Source organism: Pan paniscus, chromosome 2, assembly GCF_029289425.2.
Source record: "Pan paniscus chromosome 2, NHGRI_mPanPan1-v2.0_pri, whole genome shotgun sequence".
NCBI classification, from domain to species: Eukaryota; Metazoa; Chordata; class Mammalia; order Primates; family Hominidae; genus Pan; species Pan paniscus.
Window position 1 is genome coordinate 178,164,086 of NC_085926.1, and position 26,016 is coordinate 178,190,101.

General features: G+C 38.7%; 1 pseudogene; it reads left to right on the forward strand.

Moving 5' to 3' along the window:
* Positions 1-1,444: 1,444 nt before the first annotated feature.
* Positions 1,445-24,870, forward strand: LOC100992182 (ralA-binding protein 1-like; annotated as a pseudogene).
* The last annotated feature ends 1,146 nt before the right edge of the window (positions 24,871-26,016 follow it).

A 26,016-nucleotide genomic window follows, 5' to 3' on the forward strand; every position in this document is an offset into this window, starting at 1 on the left:
CTCCTCACTTGAGGCCCTATCTCTGGAAGAACTGGGACAGAAAGCATTGCTTCCTACTTCATTACCGTCCTCTGACTCCAGCATGGATGCTGTGGGTTCTCTGACGTCGTGTACTCCTGCCCTAACCACCACAGGGTCACATCCCCCAAGTGGTACCACACTCCTCTTTGGAAAAGACTCTTCCTTCACACTCCGTAGGCAACACCACTATGGGTGAGAAGATGATCACTTAGGATCTGCAGAGACTGGGATAAAACCTTCAAAAAACAGCCACGCAGCCTTAAGTAATAATACTTGTCTAGAGGTACTGTGGCTTCTGGATTAAAAGATAAGGAGAGAGGAGGGTACAAAATGGAAAGATGCACACAGCCATGAAGGCCACAGCTTGAGAAATTCTGGAATGTGAGAGAAGAAAGCTGAGCCAACGATTTTACACTACAGAGGCGGCACACTTCTGTGCCTGAGGACACTCTCTCATTACACTCCTGTTCAGCATAGCAGGCAAGTGTCAAAAACTTTACTCTTACTCTCCATCCCAAGCACTTGAGAAAAGGGAGCTCATTTTCAATTCTCTGTAGACTGGTCAATTTCAGCTAATTCTAGGGATCTTCAAACAGTGGCACTTACTCCAATTGCTTCTATTAGGGCTTCTCCGTATTTTACAAACCTGATCATACCTAATCTTCTCTCAAACGGTTGTTTCATTATAACAAAAAAGAAGGGGGTAATGCACTTGCTTATTCTTTTCGTTAATCACTTGTGTTTTCATGTAGTTTTGTTCTATCTAGATGATCACACATTCCAGTGTTGTCTTTATCACATTATCAATAACATTCTCTGTCACTCTCAAAATGTCTCTGTTTGTAGCAATACATTATTTGGTCACCATAGCCACACTTTGTAAAATGAATTGACAATTTATTTGGATGCATTATATAATTTATATTGGTTTTCTTATGCCACACCTTCAACCCCCAAAAAACATTTATTGAGTACTTGCTACATTCAAAACATTACTGTAGAAGCTGTGAGGAATGCTAAGGTGGAAACATGGTTTCTATTGCCCAGAAACTCATTATCCTGATGAAAATATAGATAACAAAAAATACTGCTATAAGAGATACAAGTTATAAAAGAGGTTTCAATATTCTGTGGGACAATGAAGAAGAAAACTGATCCTTGGAATTGGGGAGTTTTGAAGAAGGATAAGACTTGAGCAAGCATTTCAGACAGAGAGAGTAAAGAATAATAATAACACTAACAGCAAACACAATAGCAGTTACAATTTATTAATACCTACTATGTTGTAGAGACAGTGCAAGATGCCTTAGAGATATTTTTAATCATATGCAATTTAATCACATCAATCTTTATTTCTAATAAGTCTAGGATAGATAATTGATATTAGAATCCAAGAAAAGCATATAACTAGGAAGGCTGGATGATGTCTCGCTACGGAGACCTTGAAAATCCAGGTAAGTAGTTGATATTTCAACCTATAGGCAGCAGAAGCCATCTCTGGTTTTCATTTGAGATGGGAATGTGATCAGATGGTAGCAGTGGAAGGATGGTGAGAGGAGAAAGAGGTAGGGGGCTTGTTAGGAAGCCATGGTAACGGTGCAGATATAATGAATGATCAAAGTAGGTGCAGGACAATGGAAGCTGGGGGACAAATTTGAGATCATTAGCAGGGTAATATTAATGTGATTTTTCAATTTGATAAGATATAAGATTTTCTTGTCTTATAAACTCTAAATTTCTAATTTTTAGGATAAACTAATATTGTCTACAAAGGGATGGGATGTTGTACGTGAGATTAACCTGCATTTTTCTCCTTTCCTTCTCCATTACTGCTTAGCCCATTGTGTGTTAAATTACCTTTAACTCATTAGAAAGTTTCAGGAACTTTCTAGAAAAAGAACAGTTACAATTTGTTAATTTATCTCTTGTTTTTTAAAAAAATTATTTTTAAGCTTTGTGGAGTGTCATGTAAATGAAATTGAAGAACAAGCTGTCAAAAATGGATTTGCTCACTAGGAAATTTTAAAAATAAAATAAATATTAAGAAAAGAGAATCTGGCTCAAGAGTCAATCTGTGCATGCTACAGTGATATTACTGATCATCATCAGTAGAAAATTCATTTTGAAATATTTTTCTAGTTATGGTATTGGCTTGTGATAACGCCTCGAAATTCTTTTCACTTGTTTCTTGTTTAGGATACAATGTTGTCAAACTCAGAGATCAGACTCCTAATTTCAGTCTCATTAGCAATATCTACAAATCAACAAAAACTGTAGGCTCAGGTAAAGTAAGCACAAGAATAATAAAATGTGAGCAATATTAATTGTCTTATAATTAGGATGTCATTTATTGTATTAATGCTGAAAGAGAAACGTTATTCTAAGAGTTGGTCTCTAGTTTAAGCTAACTGTGGAACTTCCCAAAAGGTATATTCTGTTTTAAAATTATCAAGTATACATTTGAAGGTGACATCCAAGTTCATGCCAGTAGTACAGTCACTCATATTCTATGCTTTCAGAAAAGAAGTTACAACTTAGTACAAAGTGTTCTTGAAGAATGTCTCCAATTTCCTATATTAGCTGCAAACAAGATTCTAAGCGCTAATAATTTATGATGAGCTCCTGTGAATTATGAGTTTGTCTCAGATTGAAAATAGATTCCTAAATCATTTCATTTAAAAGTAGATATTTCCTACCACACTGTATCAAAATGTATTATCTGTCACTTTGAGGATCATTTAACATTTTCTATAAAGTTCACACTAATTGGACCATTTCTGTAACATTGTTCACCTAGAAATGCCCACATGAGGACCTTTTCTATACTTTCTCTTTCAGTCATGGCTAATGCTTCTCTCGTAATCCTATTGTCTCTATTCTTCACCAAAAGTAATAAAATACTAAGTCTGTAGTGAAAAGAAAATGACTTGGCTGTCTAGAATACATTTGACTAACATATCTGAGGAACAAAAATTTCAGAGAAGCCTTTATTCTCATAAAATTGTTTTTCCTGTTTGTCTTTACAATTAACATCAATGGCAAAAAGGAGATAATTCATTTAAATTATATAATATTTTATGCTTTACAAACAGAAAAACCTCTAAGGGAAATATTATTGTTATACCTATTTAAACATGAGAAAACTGAGGCTCGGGAAGAGAATGATCATATAAGCAGCAGGTGGTGGGGCCAGAATTTGCACATTGGTCTGATTCCATATCTAGCTTGACACGATATCCCAAGTATAATGTTTGTGTCAATACCAAGAAATAACAGGAGATTTATATATAAGCTACAGGAATTTTCTACCAAATGAACATTATACAAAAAGAGGAAGAATTCTTACTTTTCTAGTGACTGCTGACTGTTCCCATAATGTATAGGCAGCCCTGGTACTTAGCACAGATATTGAGGTCTTCACCTTGGCAGGGCCAGAGCTCTTACACATCAGCAGAGGAATAGTTGGGAAAAGGGTGGCAGAACTCAGGGCCAAGTGGGGGTAGCTCATTTATAAAGGTTTTAGAGCAGAGGTTCATGTTACAGTATTTAGTGAAATGGTATACACAGAGTCCATCTTCTCCCCAGAGTTCCCATGCTATCTAGGAATTTGAGTAATGTCATGTTCAAGTACTGACTATCACGCCTACCTCAGAACCTCTGCTCCCCTCCAGCTTCCAGAGTCCAGTCTCAGATAAGTAAACCATATTCAAATTCTCTTTTATTTGGATGGGATATCCACACTTTCCTGGCAATTTGAATTCCATTGAGTTACCTATTCTGGAAGGCATGATGTAAATTCCCCATTTTCTTACGTCAGTCAGCTAATGGAAGTGTACAGACAAGAGGGGTACCGTTCAGCTAGCTCAACCCACCAGCCATATCTCATTTCTAGCTTTGGCTTAACCGGACACCCTTGACATTTAGAGGCAGCAATAACAAATAATACTAAATGAAGGATCTGATACAGAGGACAGTGTATATACTGTTTTTAAAATTTGTACAGGATTCATAAATTTGCTTTGGAATTTGTGCCCAGATTTAAGTGATTAAGTTTATGTAGAGCAGGTTTGGATATATTTGACTCAAAAAATATGTGTGAAAGTCAAATATTCACCTTTCACAAATTTATAGGTAAAATATGGCAAAGAAACATACATCCTACCTTTAAAAAAGAAACCCACAAAAAACAATTCTGTCTACTTTCCTAAGAGCAATTCAAGACCATGGAGAGGATTTTATATTTCTTATTGTCTTCAGCTCAGCTCATCTAATTCTTAAGACATAATCGTGTTCAATACACATTTCTTGTATAAATGAATTCTTTTTTTCTTATTACAGGCATCTTCATGTTTTCAAAGTTACTGATTTGCTGACATAGGGAAAGCTGAAGTACTATAGACATTTTAATGTATTTCCTTATCTCAAATTAATTTAACATAACTTAGACTCTTAGATATAAAGGCCTTTTGAGATTGGAGTCTATGATTGACAATGATGTTACTTTCTGACAGTGTATATTTGTAGCCTAATTCTATTGCAAATTGGGGCAGGGAGGGGTAGAAATATTTAACTATTTAATATAAATTGATGTTTCCTCTTTCTTAGTGGAGAGTCATGGCTGGGAAGAAGCTGCCCAGCTGGTGGTTACTCTACCTACCCTTTGCATGTAGGTTGGACCATACAAAAAGATATTGCCAATGGAAAGGCAGAAGAAGTGTTGTGACTCACTTCCATGCAAGGCTGTCAAGAAGGAAATGTGCCTTCTGCACTGGAGACTGGAGAGGATGGCAGACCTGGATAATGGAACAACCTGGAGTCCTGGAATCATCTTGTAGAAGAAGGCTGCCCTCCAGCCAGGGACATATACAATACAGGAGCATAGGATAACCTTGTATTGTGATAAGTTACTGAAATTTTGGAATTTATTTGTTCAACAGCTAAAGTTACCTAACTACGTATACATTTGTAAACATGTAACCAATAACTGGGGAGAAAAGACCATGCAACCATTTCAGAAACCCTTGCATGCAGTGCTACAGAAATACCAGATACAGCAGGGAGAATATATAAACAGGCTGGGAGAACAAGGATGGGAGGAATTGCAAGGTATCTAAAGGAATCTCTCAAAGCTGTGAAAGAACAGAATAAAAATAATTTGATTTAAAAATATGTGTGGATTGCTAAGAAAGAACTTTCTCTCTTCATAGAGCTGTACTGTTGGTAAAACATGGTAGTGAGCATAGCATGGCCATGGCCACTAAGTTATGTTTTTTCACCAAAGTGTTTAATGTGAGTCTTCAAGGACATTATTTTTTCCCAACAAAAAAAAATACACTTTAATGTTAAGGAAATATCAAAAATAAGACTCTCTGAATAATGTTTTTAATCTGATCTTACTTAAACTCAGCTATTCTATAAAGTGAAGATTATTTATTACTCAGCCATATGTTAACTGATAATCTGTATATATGAACTATGGTGTTTAGCTTTATTATTCTTCTGCCCACCAGAAGAAATTCATTTCTAGATTCTTTCCAAAGGATATTTTTGCTATTATCATTATTATTTTCTTTTGGTTAGGAAAACTTAAGGCCTCTCTTGTGAAACTGTGACACACAGTAATGCAAAGAGACTTCTGTGATGCCACTTCAAAGACCCAATCATTTCCATGGAGCAAACACCCTCATTTCCACTTGACAGCAGCACTTGCTTATAGTCTTGAAGAAATTCTTCTTCCTAACAACCTTTCTTACAATAGAACCATCCTTTCTCTCTGACTGACCTAATACGGTCAGAACTAGTTTGGTGAAAACATATTTTTAAAATTATGGCCACAAATTTCAGTAATAAACTGATACTTCTCAGATTTTTGTACAAGTTTAAAAATGTGTATCTTTGATTATTTTGCTTTTCCTCCAATTATGATAGTTTCCTGGAGTCTAATAAATGTGGACTTGTGTGTGAATGTCAGCTCAGTTGTAGAAAGTTGTTGGAAATTCATTTCTTAAAACATTATACATTATTTCTCACTTCTAGAATATTGAATGGGCCTAAATCCTTTTTATTCATCTACTGTTAGCTAGAGCCTAGTAGAGGGTTATATTTCTCAGTTTAAAACAACATACTCAGCACACCAAGTGGAACCAGTGCTGTTGAATATGACAAATAGTGCAAATATTTAACTTGGGTGTGCTCATTTTCATTTTTGTTTTGCCATCAACAGCATTTTGTTTTCATTCGATTATTATCACATTCACTTTTAATTTCAATCCTGTTGTTATTCAGCTGGAAATTCTGAGATACATTTGCTATATCACCTATGGTTTTTAGAACAGTGCTTAATATACATTAAATTCCCAATAAATATATTTAACTGTCTTAATTATTAAAATGAAGAAGAATAAAGAAATTAGGGAAATACATTATTTTGTTGCTGTCGACTTAGTTGAAGATTCTGGATTTTTGTAACAAGCTCAAATCAGGATATACCCTGTGGTGATATGATAAACTCTGTTGGGAGTTGTGCTTATTCCTTTCAGGCCTGCAGGCAGAAACACCCACACGAAGAGAGCTCAGCACCCAGCTGTCCACGGGATTTCCCTCTCGGCATTGTAGATGCCCTCTTTCTTCTTCCTCTGCATTTCTCCTACAACAGTGACTCATTTAGAACTATGTTAAGGGGCACGCCAACCAGACAACTGCCAAGGATATCAGTTGTTAAGGAATGCTAAGGCATCAACAGAGTAAATCAGGAACAGGTGCCGGTTAACTCAGGTTTCCACCTGCACTCGATGAACAAAATGCAAACTGCTATTGCTCTGCCAAGAGGAAATACAAACACCCCTGCTTGACGGTGCCTATCCTGTTGAATACTCTGAGGATCCTGAAATCAGCAATTACAGCTGAAATTTCTGAAATGAAAGAATGCATGGCACAAGCCTATTTAAAGTGAATACATAGTTTATTATCCAACTGTTCAACCTTTTAGTGGAGTTCACAGAAAGTTTTCTGGTTCAGAAAATTGACAAAAACCAAAACCAACAACAACAACGATGACAAAAATAGAAGACAGAAATATTTTTCTTATTTTTCATCTTCAGAAGACTGAATCTGCCTAAGTTGGTAGAAGTGCATTTAGCATGTTACCTCTTTTAGTGTATGATGTTATTAACAGGAAATCAGTTTCTCCCTTTATCTCTACTGTTGAATAGATAAATATTTTTGGTTTGAAGGGGAACAATGTATTAGTACGTCTCAGTTTAGGCCTGAACTATTTCTGTCAACTGGATCTCCATTTTTATGGGAATCACTGCTGTGCAAACCTGACTCACTTTTGTTCTCTGATTCCAGTCCAAATTCATCTTGCACCTTGAGAATATTCACTCTGGGGACCGGTCTTTATTGCTGTGTGTGCTCTCTGCTTTAACCAACATGAAAAATAAAGAGTACCATCCAGGCTGTCATATAAATAATTGATGTCTAGTGGTGGTAACAGGTAGGCTCAGAGGAGAAAATGGTGCCCAGGGGACACAGAAGCCAAGCCCAGCTGGTATCAGTGACCTGCAGAGAGGGCGACATCCAACATGAGGTAGTGAGGCATCCTCTCAGTTTTCTAGGCAGAGAAGTCCTAAATAGCATATGTGGACATTATTACTGGGTGTGTGGCTACAAATGAGAGACTTGATAACAGCACCTTAAATGAAAAATAGTGTATTTTCGTTACATGCCAAGAAATATGGAGCCAGCTAGCTTCTACACTAGTTAACTACTCAACAACATCACAGACCCAGATTTTCCACCTTTGTGTTCTGCAATTTTTAGCATTTTGGCTTTCATCCTCATGTCCATAGCTCATATAGCACTATGGCAGCTGCTGTTTATATTCCAAATTCATGTCGAAGCTAGGAAGAAGTAAGAAATGGGAGGGCTCATAACAGAGTGTATCTCTTTCCATCAGCATCAGAAGCCTTCCCAGAACCACTTCAGAGTCAACTGACACTTGGGTCACATGACCACATTTGGGTATTGAAGAGCTAAGACAGCTGGAAACAAGTCTGCCATAACTGGCAATGACCAATCAACTGCTCATCCCTGTGAATGTGAGAACATTGCCACTCTGAACAAGGTCAGAATTTTGTTAACAAGGGAAAAAGAAAAGATTGGAGTCAGTAGATAATGAAAAGGTCCTGCTATTGCCACATGTCATTGGGGTGGGAGGTAAGTAGCAAGCAAGAGAGGAAGTAAGCAGTGTCCATCATCTTGCAGCTGAGAAGACAGTCTCTGAGAACACACATTAAGCATTAATTGGAAGTATTCTAAAGAAAAAATGGACAAGAAGAAAGACTTTTAGAAGGTGGGTGATCCTCTAATCCTAGAATAATATTGGTCACCAAGACTTTGAATATGTTAGTTCTTGACTAATATATAACTCAGGCTATAATAGAGAAGACAGAAACAAAAACCATTTTACATGAATGTAAGAGAGGAGGCTCTACTTGTATCCATGGCAGGAATAACAGTAACATTTCTTCCTTTCCATCACATTATTGTCCCCTCTTGAGAATTTTCAGTTTCACTGTTTTGAACTTTGAATCCAAAGACTGCTGAGAATTTTAGGATATTGAATAGGATACACATCTGAAGGAGTGGGCTATTTGGGAATCAATGGAAAGAAAGAGGAAAGATCCATTTATTCTGTTTGTAAATTTGGGATAGGAAATACCAAATTTAGAGGATAAAGAGCATAGCCAAGTTTTCTTTTTCTTCTAATATCAGAGTCACTACCTATAAATACATTTTTTATAACTTGGAACTGTTGATGAAAAGAATGGATATTTGAGAGTTTGGATATTTGTGGGTGAATTCTTTCATAGTTATATGAGGATGTATGTTAATAAAATTAAAAGTTGTTCTGGAATATGAATAGTTAATTAGGAATAATTGTACTGATCATCAAGGTTTTTGTTTTACTTTTATCTTCTACTGCCTTACTTTTATCTTCTTCTGCAGCAGTTTCTTGCTGCTTTGAGGTGTATTAGTAAAGACCCTTTGTATTGAAAATGACAGAATAACAATTTACATCTTAAGTACAAGAAAAAAAAAAAAGGAATTGTAGTGCCCAGTATAAATAGAATGTCAACGGCTTGGTCCAGGGTTTATTTTTATCTCTCTGGCTCTCACTTCTCTTTTTCCTGTGTTTTGGCTTAATTTTATCTTCCTTTAGATAGTCACTTCCATGCAGCCCTAGAAGATGGCTGTCAGCAGTTCTAGTTTATGGTAGCTATTGATTTGAGAAGAACAGAGTCATACTTTCTCCCAATGTCCCTGTATCACACACATTAACAGGGAAGGTTCTGATTGGCCTTGTTTGAATTATGAATCCATCACTGAACCAATAAGCAAGGAGACATGCTATTCTTGTTGAATGAATCTGGATACTGAACTCATACCTGTGGATGAGGGGTGAGGTGGCAGGATTGAGCCCATCTGATCCATACCGAAAACAAAAACAAAAATTCCCAAAGGGAAAGATACCTGTTAGACAAAAATAATAATAATAATAATAATCAAAATAATAACAGCAACAAACACATGTCTGCTCATAGGGCAAATTAGTATTTCATGGACTCTAACACTTAAAAATAGGAGGCATTGTTTATATTTTGCCAGACTTGAGAATATAATTGTAATCATAATCATACCTAGGAAAACTTAGATAACATAAAACACCCTCACTAATTTGGATCATGTTAGTATAATTACAATATCTTCTACTAGCACTGCATGGCACACTGGGCCAGGTATTATATATTTTTCCCCATATAATTCTTAGAGTAATTACATTTTTCACATGAAGAAGTTAGGGTTATAGAGGTTAAGTTGCTTAAAGCCACACAGCTAACTAATGGTAGAATTCTACTTTAAAGGCCATTTCATTATATAAAAATTCATTATTATTTACTGGTTGGAATCTGTTTATGTTATCTGAGATAACCAAAAGATTCTGAAATTGAACTATTGTTTTCAAGGATATAAGCTAACAACTAGAAAAATGTTACTTAGCAGAAGCCTTTGGCTTCCCTCTTTATTCTACAAATTTTATTTTATATTTTATAAATTTAATATATAAGAATATTTTTTCCCTAAACTAATAGGAAAAATATTCATCTTCTGAATAATTTAAATGTTCTCACATACAATACAAAATTAAAAGGTATCATCTTTGAAGACATATTTGCTAAACTTAAGATCAGTCCTTAACTACATTTTCACAAATTTGAAATTCGTTGAAAGCAAATTAATGTTCTTTTTCTCTATTAAAAAGGCTTAAAAAATTCAGTTTCTTTCTCTATTAGCATGTGTACAGAGAAGTGTTAGTAGAATGCTGGGGGGAGATATTTGAAAAGATCCAAAATAAACTTATAAATTAGTTATAAAGAGCGCAGCATTAATCCGTAAGATATTTTGTTTCTTTCAGAGCACATTTTTTAGGTCATCATTCATCAATCAGTAAACGTATTTTGTGTGCTAGTCAAATATGTTGGGCATTGGTATAGGAGCTGCTAACCCAAGTAAAAATATGGGATTCCTGACTTCAAGGAACTGAGGGTCTAGTATGGGGGACAGGTGAATAGGCACATAACTAAACAGTGTGAGGAGTGTCAGGCAGCATACACACAGTGAGCTCTGGAAATCCATAGAAATGTCTTCAGAGACAACTTAGGGGATCAGGGTTGGGTTGGAAAAGTAATGAGGAAAGCTTCTGGGAGGCTCCGTGCCTGAAGTGGATTGTGAAAGATAAATATAGGGAACGGATGATGAGAGGAGAGGGATGTGAAAAGGTTCAAAGCAGAAGAGGCAGTGTGTACTAGGTCACCATCACCTATAAGAGTGACAGATAGAAGAAGGGGTAGGGTGGAAGAGGTATTTAGATGTCTAAAAATAGTTTAGTATAATTAAAGGTAGAATGTGGTAAGAAGAGAAGTGGGGAGTGATGGAAAAAGAAGCATTTGTGTCCCATCCCACCTCTACTAATAGACAGCATTTTTGAGCCTCACTTGCCTTTAAGTAGAGAGATTCTGCCATCCCAAGAAGCAGTGACAGAACAACATGTGATCCAAGAGGCAGGGACCCAAAGGCAGACAAAGGCCATAAAAGGAAGATACTAGCTGATGCCAGGAGGTGCCAAAGGTTGTAAGTTAGAAAAGGAAATGACTGAAAACTGGGGGAAGAAAGTTATGTTAATGGCCACACAGGAAACAGTGGCCAAGCATTCTGACCAAGAGTACCAGATAGTTGCTTGACCAGTCTTTCCTTTGGAGGCCGATAGACTCATAAAGGTTTTTTCACCAGATAAAAGACACAGAAGACATACTACCATTTGGCTGCCAATGTGGAGAATGACTGCCAACTAAGGCCAGACAGGATTATAGGACCACACTTCCTGAAAGAGGAACAGTATTCTGTATAAGGCCAGGGGCAGGGAAAAGCAGAGCTATTTTAAACTCATTGGCCTTCTCCTTTCTGACAAGAAATAGTGCTAGTGCCCCTAGAAGACTATTAATAACAATCTCTAATGATGAAGAAAAAACACAGAATCACACATTTTCCTGCTGTACTTAGGGAAGCACAATGCTAATACCCTCTTCATAGAAATAGAACTCAGAAATGCAAAGTACTTTCTTGTTTGTGGGAGATTGAGGAAGAGAATCATATTTCTTTAACATTATGGTCATGTTTAAAATGACTATATTAAATGTTAAGAGAATTTTATTGATATAGGAATGTCTAACATGTAAAGAAAAATTATGTGGGGGAAAGTATCTGACAATGAGTATTTCCAGATGTGTTCCAAGACATTGTTCTCCTCATGTGACTTGCTCCAGAAACATATTTAAGCCCAGCCACAGGAAATTACAACCACTCCCTCCCTGTTGGATTGGCCCAAATCTCCTTCTAGTTCTTCCCGATATTCAATTCAGGCTCACCTTTCTCTGAAAACACAAGTGGATGTGCTCACCTGACACCCCTTCTTACAAGTGGTTTTGGTACTTGGAGCCTGTCTCACATACCCCACCGCTGGCAATAGAATGAGAGATGACTTTGCTATGGGAGTTATTCTTCATAGGCATAACCCTTTGCTCTTTCTCTCCTTCCTTATGAGACAAATTAGATGATCAGGTATGGACTGAAGATGTCTGATTTCTCCCTGATGCCAGTTGAGAGGTGGCATTGATAGACTAAATGGCTACAGAGAATCTCTGATTCTCAAACAGATTGAGTTCAAATGAAACATTCTTTAAAGAAACAAATCAATCTGAGTTTATGCAGACCCAAGGGTCCTAGCATCTGCAAAAGCACCTTGCCCACGTTAATCTCCAATTGGTTACAAACAATAAAAAAGCAAGTAAACTTTCTGAGGAAAAAAAATAAGCTATTCAATACTCCCTTTCAAAGTACACAGATAGGATGTGAAGACAATTCTTGCAAAGTACAAAAAACACTAAACATGAAGGAAAAAAATTCATTGGACTACATTAAAATTAAGTTTCTGTTGATCAAATGACACCATGAAGGGAGTTAAGAAACAAATCACGTACAAGAAAAATATATTTGCAAAATATGCAAAGGACTAGTATCCAGAATATATAAAACACATTCAATAAATCAATCAGTAAAAGATTAATGCAATAAAAAAGTGGGTTCAAGACTAAAACAGCCTCTTTCTAAAAAGAATATCCAAAGAATCAATAAACATATAAAAAGATGTTCAACTTAGTCATATGAGGAATACAAATTAGAACCAAACAAGATATACACCTTATAGAATGTCTAAAATGAAAATGAAAAATGTATTGGTGTGGATCTAGAGGAGATATATACACTGTTGATAAGAATCAAAATTGTAAAAACACTCTGGAATGCTATTTGGTAGTACCTATTAAGGTTAAATATAAGCATGCTGAATGATCTAGCATTTCCACTTCTAGAAATGCATCCCACAGAAATGCATACATATGCACGCCAAAAACCATGTGTTAAGAATATCTTTAGTCATATTATTTATGATAGCCCCAAACATCCCCAAAGTCTATGAAAAATAAAGTGAACTTATAAATTGTGGTATATTTACAACAACATGAATAAATTGAACTAATATTGCCAGGTACAAAACAATAATACTAAAATAACCCAAAATGAGAGAAGGTAATCTATGATGGTGGAAATTAGATAATGATTACCTGTGGGAAGAAGAAAGATCAAACTGACTGGGAGGTGGGGGATAGATATGAATGAGGCTTCTGGGGTGCTGGTAATATTTTATTTTGAGACTTGGGTGGTGATTACAGGGGGTACTTATTCTGTGATAACTCGTCTAGCTATATACTTCTTTGTATTTCTTTTGTATCTGTGTTGCACATCAGTAGAAACATTTATTTTTAATAAGTGCATGGAAGTAATTTGACCTCGGTTGTTATTTAAATAATTCCACACAATTCTGCCATTCAAGGCTCACTTGCCAATATGGTTGTGTTTGCAGTGCTGACAGAACTACAGAAAAAGAGAAGGTCCCTAGAGTTTGACCTGAGGCCACTTGGGACTGTTTGGCCTGCAGAGGGAAGGTAATGGTTAGCTATCAAATTAACGTCTATATTTTAAACCTTAACATATAAATTATGCAATATGGCTTAATGGCTTTCCTAAATCAAATGGCATGCAATGGCTTGAAAAAGATATGGATGTTGAATCTGTGTAAAATGCAAATTGCTTGACAGTGTTAAAATACATACAATTTTGCTGTGGCATGAAAAATGTCACCATTTCCCAGAACTAAATAGATGAAAGATGTATGTGATATCAGAGAAATAATTGGGCCCTGGTGGGACTGAGCTATGGACAAGGCAATCAGCCTGCTTCTTAAAATAATTTTCACGTCTCCAAGGTAACATCACATAATCAGTGTTGGTTTTTCCATAGCATGTTTAGCATAGCAAAAGTATAAACAGATTGTTCTGGTTTAAGATGAGACATTTAAAAATCTTAAATTGCTGTCTACTTCTTTAGCTACAAAATCAGAAATTATTAGAATAAAAAGACTGACTTCAGTGGCACATTACCGTTTGGGTCAAGTCATACTGCTCAGCATGAAACACAAAGTTCTGCACCATCTGGTTCTTGCAAACTTCTCCATCATCCCACCTTCCTCTCTTCCCACTTGATCCTCTCCTAACCCATTTTATAGCCTAGCAGTTGCTAACTACTTTTAGTTCCTGCATATTTGCTCCTCCAAACTTCTAGGCTTTGTGCATGCTCTTAACTTTCTGGACTGAAAAGCCCTTCCCTAATTATCTCCCTGGAAAATTCCCATTCATCCTTCAAAAACCACTTCAGTCTCAAAGATTAATCACACTTTATTATAACTGCAAACTATTTCTATGTTTTCATTACTGATCTTATGACACTATATTTCCCCTCTCTCCTTTGATATGTAGAATTCCTCGAAGATAGGGATAATATTTGATGAATTTCTATATACCTTGTTCCAATGTCTGGAGCATAGAAAATGCTCAAGAAACAGGAAATGGAAAAATTTGCTCTACCACAAGCAATTTGCCAAATAAGAAATTCAAGTGGCCACCAAGAACATTTAAAATTCTCCAATCTCATTATTATTTAAAAAACTGAAAGCTGAAATAATAATGTACATTATTTTGTTCCTTAAAGTTCCTTTAAAAGTTTAAATTTTTTTTAAATTATAATTCACAGGCTAATGCACTCAGTGGATATTTGTTATCAAGTGCTTCTTTAACGTGTATTAACTTTGACCTATTATGTATGATTAGGTGTCTATTTTCAGGAAACAGTCCAATAATATGGGTCTATATTCAAGCATCAAGATATATTTATAGTGTTATTTATAATAAAGCAAATGAAACTTAGGCAATGGGCCCAATGGTAAGAAGATATTTACATAATGATGCTACTTCTTTAAAATGGAACATTGTGCTTTGCAGAGTGTTTAATGACATGGGAAAATGCTTATAATATACAATTACCCTAAAAGGTAGGATACCAAATACATATTATATACAGCATTAATTCAATTCCATAAAGAAAACTGCCTATTAAAAGGAAAATATACCAAAAATATAGCAGTGGTGGCTCTAGGGAATAAATATTTTTTCTGTTTCCTAGAGAAAGAGAGAAATTCTGTAATAGTCTAGTTATCAGGAGAAAAACTGATCTCCCTGTACCCTCAATTGTGCTTTCTTGTATGTAAGTCAAGAACAAAAAAAACTCTTTTTTATTCAAGTAAACTCTAGATAGGACATGGCTGATTATAAATAATTTTGAAATTTAAAAAAAAAATTTAACTAGTTTTATATTACTCTCCAGTGACTAGATAACTAAAATTTGTTGCTAAAAGGTGAAGTATTTCCAAGAGAAGGGAAGAAAGGGAATCCTCAAATGTTTCTTGCGAATTGGAACTAGGCAGCGGGCCAAACCCTCTCACATATTTCCTTAGTTAACCATCACGGCAATACTACAGAGAAGATATTATTATCCACAAGTTGGTGGCTTGTCCAAAGTCACTCTAGTGTGTGACAGGGTTGGATTTTGGTCCCGAAACTATCTGCCAAGGAAATTCACATTTTTTATATTTGTGATTACCTCTTTAAGCAAAATAACAGTTCTGCACAGCCTGCTTTAATGAAGAGATAAAAATTGTTTGTATTGATTTATGCAATTTGCTTAAAGTTTTTAATTAAATAAATTAAGTTGGCTCTTAGAATCGTAATTTACACAGACAGCAAGAAACAAACACCTTGAAAGCAGTGTTATAGGTGTTAGGAGTTTTCATCCTGATCCCAGCACCAGGTCAGAAGCAACTGTAGGAGCTCAGTAAGAGCTTGCTGAATTGAATTAATTAGATTCTTCAGCAGGAACTTAAATCTTTCCAAGACCAAGTTATCCCAAATTTCAAATTAGGTCAAACTAAATAAATGAGGTTTCACTGTGTTTCCTCACGTACACTTTTGTATGCACTTTTCCTAACCTTGAGAGTTAGTAGGTCTTACTGTCAGAAGACATGTCTCCCTTAAGATTTCAGTGCAGTGATTAAAACCCCTCTTTTTCTATTTTTCTATTTAAAACCCCTCATTTCTATTTTTCTGTATTTTTCATAGATCTTTTTCTAGATCTATGAAAAATACATCTTATTTTAGCAGCAAAGATTAAGGGCTATTGCCTTCTGTCTCTTCTAGAAACACTTCATTGATTTTGTGGCCATTACCACAAACGTTATCTTGTCAGGGGCCCCCCAGAACTGAGGAAGATTTCAAAGAAACAATTCTAGATAAATGTGAGCTTTGAGTAATTGCCTCTTTGAGTCAGTTTTGGGTTCTGTGCTGCTTTTGATGAAGATTATTAAAATTAAAGCATTGCTGAAGATAAGATTTGGTGGCCAAGTTCTCTTCAGAATCATTAGTTACTTCATTTCTCTAGGAAAACAAAGCTTTAAGGAATATTTCTAAATGGGAAAGGGGAAATGGCATGTTTTGAGCTTCCACTCTGAACTGGGCACTGTGCATACATTATTGCATCTGGAATTACAAAAACCCCTATGAGGTAGACACCCCTTTTCTCACATTGCAGATAAAGAAATAGATTCTAAATGTTAAAACAATCACTCAAGGATTCACAGCTGATAAAAGGTTGAACAGGGTTTCTGAGAGGTTTCTTTGTTCTTAGATACCTTCTCTGCCTCTCCCTGTCCTGCTCTCCATTGTAGGAACTATAATTCCCAGGTTCCTTTGTGGGTTCCAAGGGGTAGGAGGGTTGGGACCTAGAGGAGACTGGAGGCAAGAAGACAAGATAAGCTATTCCTCCCACTTTTTGCTTTGCCTGGGCTAACCTTTCCAGAAGCAGCTCCAGCTGCTTCCTGGCTCCAGGTCTAATTGGTCTAGCTATAGTTCTAGCTCCCATTAGATGGGCTCAGCTTCAGGGCTCTGATAATCCACCTCCTTCTTGCCGCATATGCCTAGAACTTATCATAGCTCCTTGTTCTTGATAATCTCTGAATTGCCCATACCTGCCTTCTTTTCCATCAGCTCCCTCAGCCCTTTCATCAATGGTGTAAACAATTTTCTGCATTACAATAATTTAGAATTAAAAATAGGTAAGAAAAAAGAAAACACCTTGACTGGTTTCTCTGTTCTGACTGATCCTGACTGATAAAGTTTCAGATACAAGTCTGTTTGATTCTCATGCCTAGCCCTTTCTATTGGTTCATGATAGCACACTGCCAAAAAAATGGTGATAGGTTTTTTAAAGCATGAATGTGTACTCACACTTTAACATATGACAGGAATTTCTGTCTCTGACTCCATTTCATGTGTCCCCTAACCACATGGTGTCTTGTCACTTGATGCATTTCTTTTCTTCTTCTTTTTTTTTTTTTGAACTGGAAACTATTATTAATACAGCTATGTTCAAAACATGTTTGTGTATAAGTTAGTTCCTGTGGCGTGGGCTAAATTTTGGCAGAGAAGCATAGCAGTCCAAAATGTATGCCACAAAATCATGGATTTTAGTGTTTTATTAAGATTCATTTCCCTTTGGCCACCAGTCCTATAATTTGTCATACTGTCAGCTGCTGAACCTGAAGCTTTTGCTACATATTGTGAAAAGGAAGAAGACTCAACATTCATAACTGTCTGACCCACACGCAGTCTAAAACTATTTTCTCCAAGCTATAGAAAACTTTCAGGTATGTAAAGCTGCTCCAGTTTCCTGAAACAGATGGGATATTATAACCAACTTGTTAAATAAGCTGGACTTACGGGGGTACCAGTAAAAACCAACCTTATTTTTCCCCCTTTTCCTTCAAAATCACTCACCAGTCTGATTGTTCCCCACTCTTAGAACAATATGTCCTGCAAGTCCCATAGCTTTTTTAGTCACTCTTCTATGATAGAAAGATGCTTCCTTTACTTTTGTACTAAAAAGCCCAATCTGCTCCACTCTCATCATCACAAAATGCTTCCATTCATTAACTTAACAAATATTTACAGAACACCTATTTACCTGTCAGTATTCTATGTTCTGGTGTTGCAGTAGTAAATAAATCAGACATAAAACCTTACTTTCATGGAGTTCAAAGTCTGGTGGGGAAATGGCAAATCTGACAAGTAAGCAAAATAGATAGAATATTAGTGATGTGATAAGTGCTCAGGGGACTGAATTTTAGATAGCTTGTGGAGGAAAGACCTCATTGAGAAGGAGACCTTTCAAAGTTTCCAATACTTCACTCTCAGTTGATGACCTTGCTTTCTATTTTCCTGAGAAAATTGAAGCAGCCAGAAGATAACTTCCACAAGCTTCTACCACTACGTCTACCTATCAACATCTGTGCCACATACTCTGCCTTCTCTCCTGTGAATTTCGAAGAAATCTCCATGCTCTTAGATAAATCCAACCCCTACACTTGCGTGCCAGATCCAATCACCTCTTGGTTACTCAAAAGGATTACTTCAGTCACTATTCTCTTTCTTTCCTGTGTCATCAATTTTCTCTTTCTCAGTGGCATGTAAACATCTCTTATCTTAAAATCCTCCTAGAGTTCACTTCTATCTCCAGCATCTACCCTATTTTTCTTTTTTCTTTTTGTTTTTGAGACAGAGTCTCACTCTGTCACCCAGCCTGGAGTGCAGTGGCATGATCTCAGCTCACTGCAACCTCCACCTCCCAGGTTCAAGTGATTCTCCTGCCTCAGCCTCCTGAGTAGCTGGGACTACAGGTACATGCCACCACTTCTGGCTAATTTTTGTAATTTTAGTAGAGAAGGGGTTTCACCATATTGGTCAGGCTGGTCTCGAACTCCTAACTGTAGATGATCCACCCGCCTCGGCCTCCCAGACTGCTGGGATTACAGGCATGAGCCACTGCGCCCGGCCTTCTCTGTTTCTTTTAGAGAAAAACTCCCCTCCTTGCCTATATTCTCTACCCTCAACTACTCTCCTCTGCTTCTCTTTACAGCCCAATCATACCTGGGTTTTGTGCCCACCACTTTACAGAAATGGAAAGGTCACCAACAACCTTCATGTTGTTAAGTATAGTGGTTAGTTTTCCATCCTCATCTTACTTCCCCTTCACCACTGTGTCATAGAGGCCATCAGTCAGCCTCCTTGGTGCTCTCCTCACTTGGCTTCCAGGACCCCATTCTAGTCTGGGTTTTTCTCCATCTCTCTGCAAGCTCCTTCTCAGTCTCCTCTGTTGTTTTTTGCCTCATCTTTCCATCCTCTAAACATTGGAAGGCCCCCGGTCTCAGTCTTTGAATCTCTCCTTTTTTTCCTATTTTTTCCTTGTGATCTCATCCAACCTCATGGGTTTTGATACCGCTAATACTCTAAAGACTATTCTAAAGACTTCCAAATATATACTGCCAGCCTTAACTTACATTCGTGAATCACCATCTACTCAGTATTTCCACCCAGATATCTCTAACATAACATGTCAATATCAGAGGTCCCTCACCTCTCACAAAATGTTCCTGTTAAAGTTTTCTTCCCTCCAACTACAGGCCTTTTCCAAGACTGAGCTGGGCAAGGAGGAGTGGGAAGGTGGCAGAAAAAATCTTCCTCAACCATCATGTACAACATTTGGTACAACATTTTATGATGCATTTTCAAAAAGAAAATCATCAGAGGGTAGAAGATGATAAACAGAGAAACCAGTCAAGAAGTTATTTCAATAACTATGTGAAGAACTAAGGAATACGGGTAGGACAGAAAAAAGTGAACAGGATGGTGAAGGATTCAGGCAGTAAATTCTCTGGGACTTGGTGATTAATTGGATATAAGAATGAAGGAGCGGGAAATGTCATGATGATTTCATGTCTGACTTAGAAGTCTGGGTAGATATTGGTGACATTGAGATAAGGGGCATACGGAAAGTATACAATTTTGGAGAAAGGGGAATAAGAGATTCAATTTCAGTCATACTAAAAGCTCATGCCTACTAGATATTAAGTAGAAACTAGATAAAGTGTCTATATAATTTAAGTACAGATGATTTTTTAAATGTGAAATGGAGTATATGAGAATACGCTCATATACTCTAGAGTACTCTTATATACACATAGAGTATGTGAGAAAATTAGTGTGTACACTAATATGGCCAAAGGCCTGAATTTTGCATTGAACCAAACTAAAGGACCAACAAACACAGAGTGCCTTTGTTTTCCACTCCTGATGGAAGACACACCCTTGACACAAAACAACACATGCCATTCGTAAAACGTTGTCTTTATAGGACTGGGGGAAAAGGAAGTGGGCTGGTTTGTACAATATTCTGTTGTGAAAATGATGTATGGTGGTCTACCCACGGTTATAACTATTGAACACCGATACAAAGTTTCATGCCCCTCTATAATTCAAACCTTTGCATAAACCTGACACCTTCTCTTTGTAAATTCCACCCACTGCAACCTCATCTCCCCCAACTGACTCCCGACGATAACAGTATGTATTTAGGGCAACATGTCTTCAAGACAACAGAAGTTTTGGGGGTTTTAGGGCCAGTGAAACCACAGGGAGGCTGAGCTGGAGACAGTTTTGCATCATGAATCATTACCAAAATTGTGAGCTGAATTCTGATTGCAAAACCTTTATTACTGTGATGTTACAATAATCCAAAAGAACACAGCTGGATTTTCAGATGACAGGTGGAGCATACAATTTCTGGCTGAAGACAACTCAATTTTGCAGTTATAAATTGTGTAAATTTGATGTGGACATCACTGAAAGGGGATATGTTTGGAACCCCACAAGGTTATTATTACAGTGACTCTTTCTGGCAGTAGACTCACTTTTGATCAGAATTTAGGAACATATGGAAACCCTCTATAGGGGGTCATCCCCAAACAGAAACTTTCTGAAATTTAATTAGCTTAAATTTACTGAAAGCTTGGGTTTTAATTTTATGGTAAACAACAGCAGCATCAAAACTCTCTATAATTTGGCTGCAGCCTCCATTTCCAATCTTAGCTTTGTACTTTCCTTCCTCAAATTCACACTTCAACCAAAGTGTTCTATCTACTGCCCTCTGACCCTGGAGGGCATTTTTCTCACCCTGCTCTGTCTTTTCTCCCCTCCTGTGTCTTTTGAAATCCAGCTCAATGTCCAGATTCTTCCATAAAACCCTTCTTGACCCCTATATCTTAAAGTGATTTTTACCTCTTCTGAATTTCTACAGCAAATAGCACAAATATGGGAAAGCTTTTTAAACTTGAAGTTTTTTAAACATTAAGCAAATATTTGAAATATTATGACAATATCTCATAATTGGATTGGAAAGTGTTTTCGGTTGATGAACTTTTATTACCCTACATTTTTGGGTCTATCAAGACTACCCTCAGCTTTCATGATGTGCTGGAAGAACTCACAGAACCCAGAAAAGTGTTATAGTCATGGTTGTGGCTTTCTGAAGTGAAAAGATACAAATCAGCAAAAGCAAAAGACACATAGGGCAGAGTCCAGGAGAAACCAGGTATGAGAGTCTATTTATTCTCTACCAGTGGAGTAGTACAGACAGTACTGAATTCTCCCAGCAACAATGTATGACAACCTATGCAATATATTGCCAAACAGAGAAGCTCACTAGAGCCTTAGTAGCTGTATTAGGGTTCTCTAGAGGGACAGAACTAATGGGAGATTATATATATATGAGTTTGTTAAGTATTAACTCACACAATCACAAGGTCTCACAATAGGCCTTCTACAGGCTGAGGAGCAAGGAGAGCCAGTTCAAGTTCCAAAACTGAAGAACTTGGAGTCTGATGTTTGAGGGCAGGAAGCATCCAGCATGGGAGAAAGATGTAGGGTGGGAGGCTAGGCCAGTCTTTCTTTTCACATTTTTCTGCCTGCTTATATATATATATTTTTTTTCTTTCTTTCTTTTTTTTTGAGACAGAGAGTCTCGCTCTGTTGCCCAAGCTGGACTGTGGACTGCAGTGGCGTGATGTCGGCTCACTGCAACCTCTGCCTCCCGGGTTCAGGCAATTCTCCCTTCTCAGCCTCCCGAGTAGCTGGGACTACAGGAGTGTACTGCCATGCCCAGCTAATTTTTGTATTTTTAGTAGATACGGGCTTTCACTATGTTGGCCAGGATGGTCTTGATCTCCTGACCTCGTGGGTGCCTGCCTCTGCCTCCCAAAGTGCTGGGATTACAGGTATGAGCCACCGTGCCCAGCCTCTGCCTGCTTATATTCTAGCCTCGCTGGCAGCTGATTAGATTGTTCCCACACAGATTAAAGGTGGGTCTGCCTTTCCCAGCCCACTGACTCAAATGTTAAGCTCCTTAGGCAACACCCTCACAGACACACCCAGGATCAATACTTTGTATCCTTCAGTGGGATCAAGTTGACACTCAGTATTCACCATCACTATATCAAAGGGATTTTTTGGTGTGGTCAGTCACTGAGGTATGGAGTCCCTACATGCACCTACATGACTGAATAGCTAGAGTCAATCACGTAGGTGCTGCACTCCATACCCACCTGACTCACCCTAGGTATTCAGTCTCCAACTTTCTCCCCACTTCCAGAGGTCAAACTGATACAGTGGGCCCCAGGGTCAAAGGAGGAAAAAAAAAAAAAAAGCCCGTTCCATCCCAATCATTGTAAGCAGGTGGAGGCTGGGCGGGGTGGGAATGGGGTGCTGGAGGCCGGCCTGGGGCACAGCGCAGGAGGCAGCTACGGTGGCCGCAGCAGCAGCAGCCTGAGTGCCAGGAGGCGGCAGCTGTGGCAGCGGGGCAGTCGGTTGCATGGTGGCAGGCACAGGTGTAATGGATAGGTAACAGAGAAGACCTCCTCCCTTCCTAGTCAGGGCATTAGCAAGACTGAATGCTTCCTGCCCCCACCAGCAGCGCCAGTGAACACCGCAGGATGGAGCATGGCAGCGGGCTTACCCAGACCCCCAGCTCTGAAGAGATCAGTCCTACTAAGTTTCCTGGACTGTACCGCACTGTCCAGCCCTCACGTCCCCATGGCATCCTCCATAAGCCTCCTGATATAGTGCCTGATGATGAGAAAGACCATGGGAAGAAAAAAGGAAAATTAAAGAAAAAGGAAAAGAGGACTGAAGGCTATGCACCCTTTCAGGAAGATAGCTCTGGAGATGAGGCAGAAAGTCCTTCCAAAATGAAGAGGCTTAAGGGAATCCATGTTTTCAAGAAGCCCAGCTTTTCTAAAAAGAAAGAGAAGGATTTTAAAATAAAACAGAAACCCAAAGAAGAAAAGCATAAAGAAGAAAAGCACAAAGAAGAAAAACATAAAGAGAAGAAGTCAAAAGACTTGACAGCAGCTGATGTTGTTAAACAGTGGAAGGAAAAGAAGAAAAAGAAAAACCAATTCAGGAGCCAGAGGTGCCTCAGATTGATGTTCCAAATCTCAAACCCATTTTTGGAATTCCTTTGGCTGATGCAGTAGAGAGGACCATGATGTATGATGGCATTCGGCTGCCGGCCATTTTCCGTGAATGTATAGATCACTTAGAGAAGTATGGCATGATGCGAAGGATCTACAGAGTATCAGGAATTAAATCAAAGGTGGATGAGCTAAAAGCAGCCTATGACCGGAAGGAGTCTACCAACTTGGAAGAATATGAGCCTAACACTGTAGCCAGTTTGCTGAAGCAGTATTTGTGAGACCTTCCAGAGAATTTGGTTACCAAAGAGCTTATGCCGAGATTTGAAGAAGCTTGTGGGAGGACCACGGAGACTGAGAAAGTGCAGGAATTCCAGCGTTTACTCAAAGAACTGCCAGAATGTAACTATCTTCTGATTTCTTGGCTCATTGTGCACATGGACCATGTCATTGCAAATGAACTGGAAACAAAAATGAATAAACAGAACATTTCTATAGTGCTCAACCCAACTGTGCAGATCAGCAATTGAGTCCTGTATGTGTTTTTCACACATGCGCAAGAACTCTTTGGAAATGTGGTACTAAAGCAAGTGACGAAACCTCTGCGATGGTCTAACATGGCCACGATGCCCATGCTGCCAGAGACCCAGGCAGGTATCAAGGAGGAGATCAGGAGACAGGGTTTTCTTTTGAATTGTTTACATCGATATCTGCAGTGTGGGATAAAGGATTTATCTAAAGAAGAAAGATTATGGAAAGTCCAAAGAATTTTGACAGCCCTCAAAAGAAAACTGAGAGACGCTTAAAGACAGGAGTGTGAAACCAAGATTGCACAAAAGATAGCCAGTCTTTTAAAAGAGGATGTTTCCAAAGAAGAGATGAATGAAAATGAAGAAGTTATAAATATTCTCCTTGCTTGGGAGAATGAGATCCTGACTGAATAGGAGGAGCTCCTGACCATGGAGCAGTTTCTACGCCGGCAGATTTCCTCAGAAAAAGAAGAGATGGGATGCCTCAGAGCCGAGATTGCTGAAATTCAGAGTCACCAGCAGCACGGCCGAAGTGAGACTGAGGAGTACTCCTCTGAGAGCGAGAGTGAGGATGAGGAGCTGCAGATTATTCTGGAATATTTACAGAGACAGCACGAAGAGCTGGAAATAAAGAACAATCATTTGAATCAAGCAGTTCAAGAGGAGCGCGAGGTCATCATCGAGCTGCGCGTACAGTTCCGGCTGCTCCAGATGCAGGGACCCAAGGCTGAGCAGCAGGTGCAGGAGGACCAGGAGCCTGAGTGGCGCGGTGGTGCCGTCCAGTCGCCCAGAGACTGTGTCCTCAGGCCAAAAGAAGCTAAAGAGCAGCCAAAGGCAGGCAAAGAGCCGGTGAAGCCATCACCCAGCAGGGACAGGAAGGAGACGTCCATCTGAGCAGCCCGCGCGGCCGTCTGGAGTCCACGAGACTGAAAGGACCTGTGCATCTTACTGTAACCAGGGGGCCAGGCCGGCTTTCTTGCTGTACATTCTGTAAAGGTGTCTTCTCTTCTCAGACTCTTCCTCTGTCACATGTCTGACTCCTTTGCGTCAGGCTCAGGTTCCATAAGAGAACGAAGCAGTGGATGCATTGTGGGCTTTAGGGACAGATGAGTTTTCCAGATAGTGTCACCTTATTTAAAGATTAATTTTCTTTGTTAACTTAAAATAACTATTTTAACCCTCGAGTGGCTTCTTTTTAAACCATAAATCGTCTTGCTTTGCTTTTTTATCACAGCAGAATCAGGATCTCTTTCTCATTCAAGGGGGGAACCACACCAGGTCAGCGCTGCACCTGCTGTGGCCGCTGTGAGCTGCACCCTCTGGGATCTCTGGTACCTTCACACTTGCTTGTGCCTTCCACACCTTCTTGGTGCAGATCCCTGTGGGGGAGCTGCCTCATGTTCTCTGGCCAGAGTGGCGCCTGGTGTGTGTTCCCTGGCCCACCCTCCTAACTCTCTCCTCCTGCAGTTCTAAACCACAGTTGATAAGCCCGAGTCACGAGGATGGCCTAGTCTGGCCACAGAGAGAGGCTGCCTGTGGAGCCTGCCCACCTGCCCCAGGCAGTGCAGGCCAGCGGGGAGGAGGCCGCCTGTTCCCACCGGTTCCTCACTGCGGGGACCAGCAAAGGCCTTCTCACTGGGTTGGCAGAGGTAGTCACCTTGGCCTGGTGCATCCACAGAGGATGTTGCTCAAACTAGAAATCTTTTAAACAACTGGCCTTCCTTAAAAACAGAATGACTCCGATTGCTTGCTTGGGCTAGAATGTACACGTGTCCTTGCCTGAATAAGCCATATATATGCTTTTAAACAAAAGTTTGAAATTACCCATATTGTCTCAGTGAATCTGCTGGTGGACTCCCAATTGACAAGACTGAGCAATAAAAAAAATTTTCTTTCCTTTGAGTGACAGCTGTGATTCACCCCACCCCACTTTCTTGTTTCTGGTCCATCTGATGAGATGGATGCTTTGAGGCTTCTGAGAGGCCAGACCCTGGAGGCAACATGCTGCAGTCACACCCTGTTGAGTGAAGAGCACTGCAA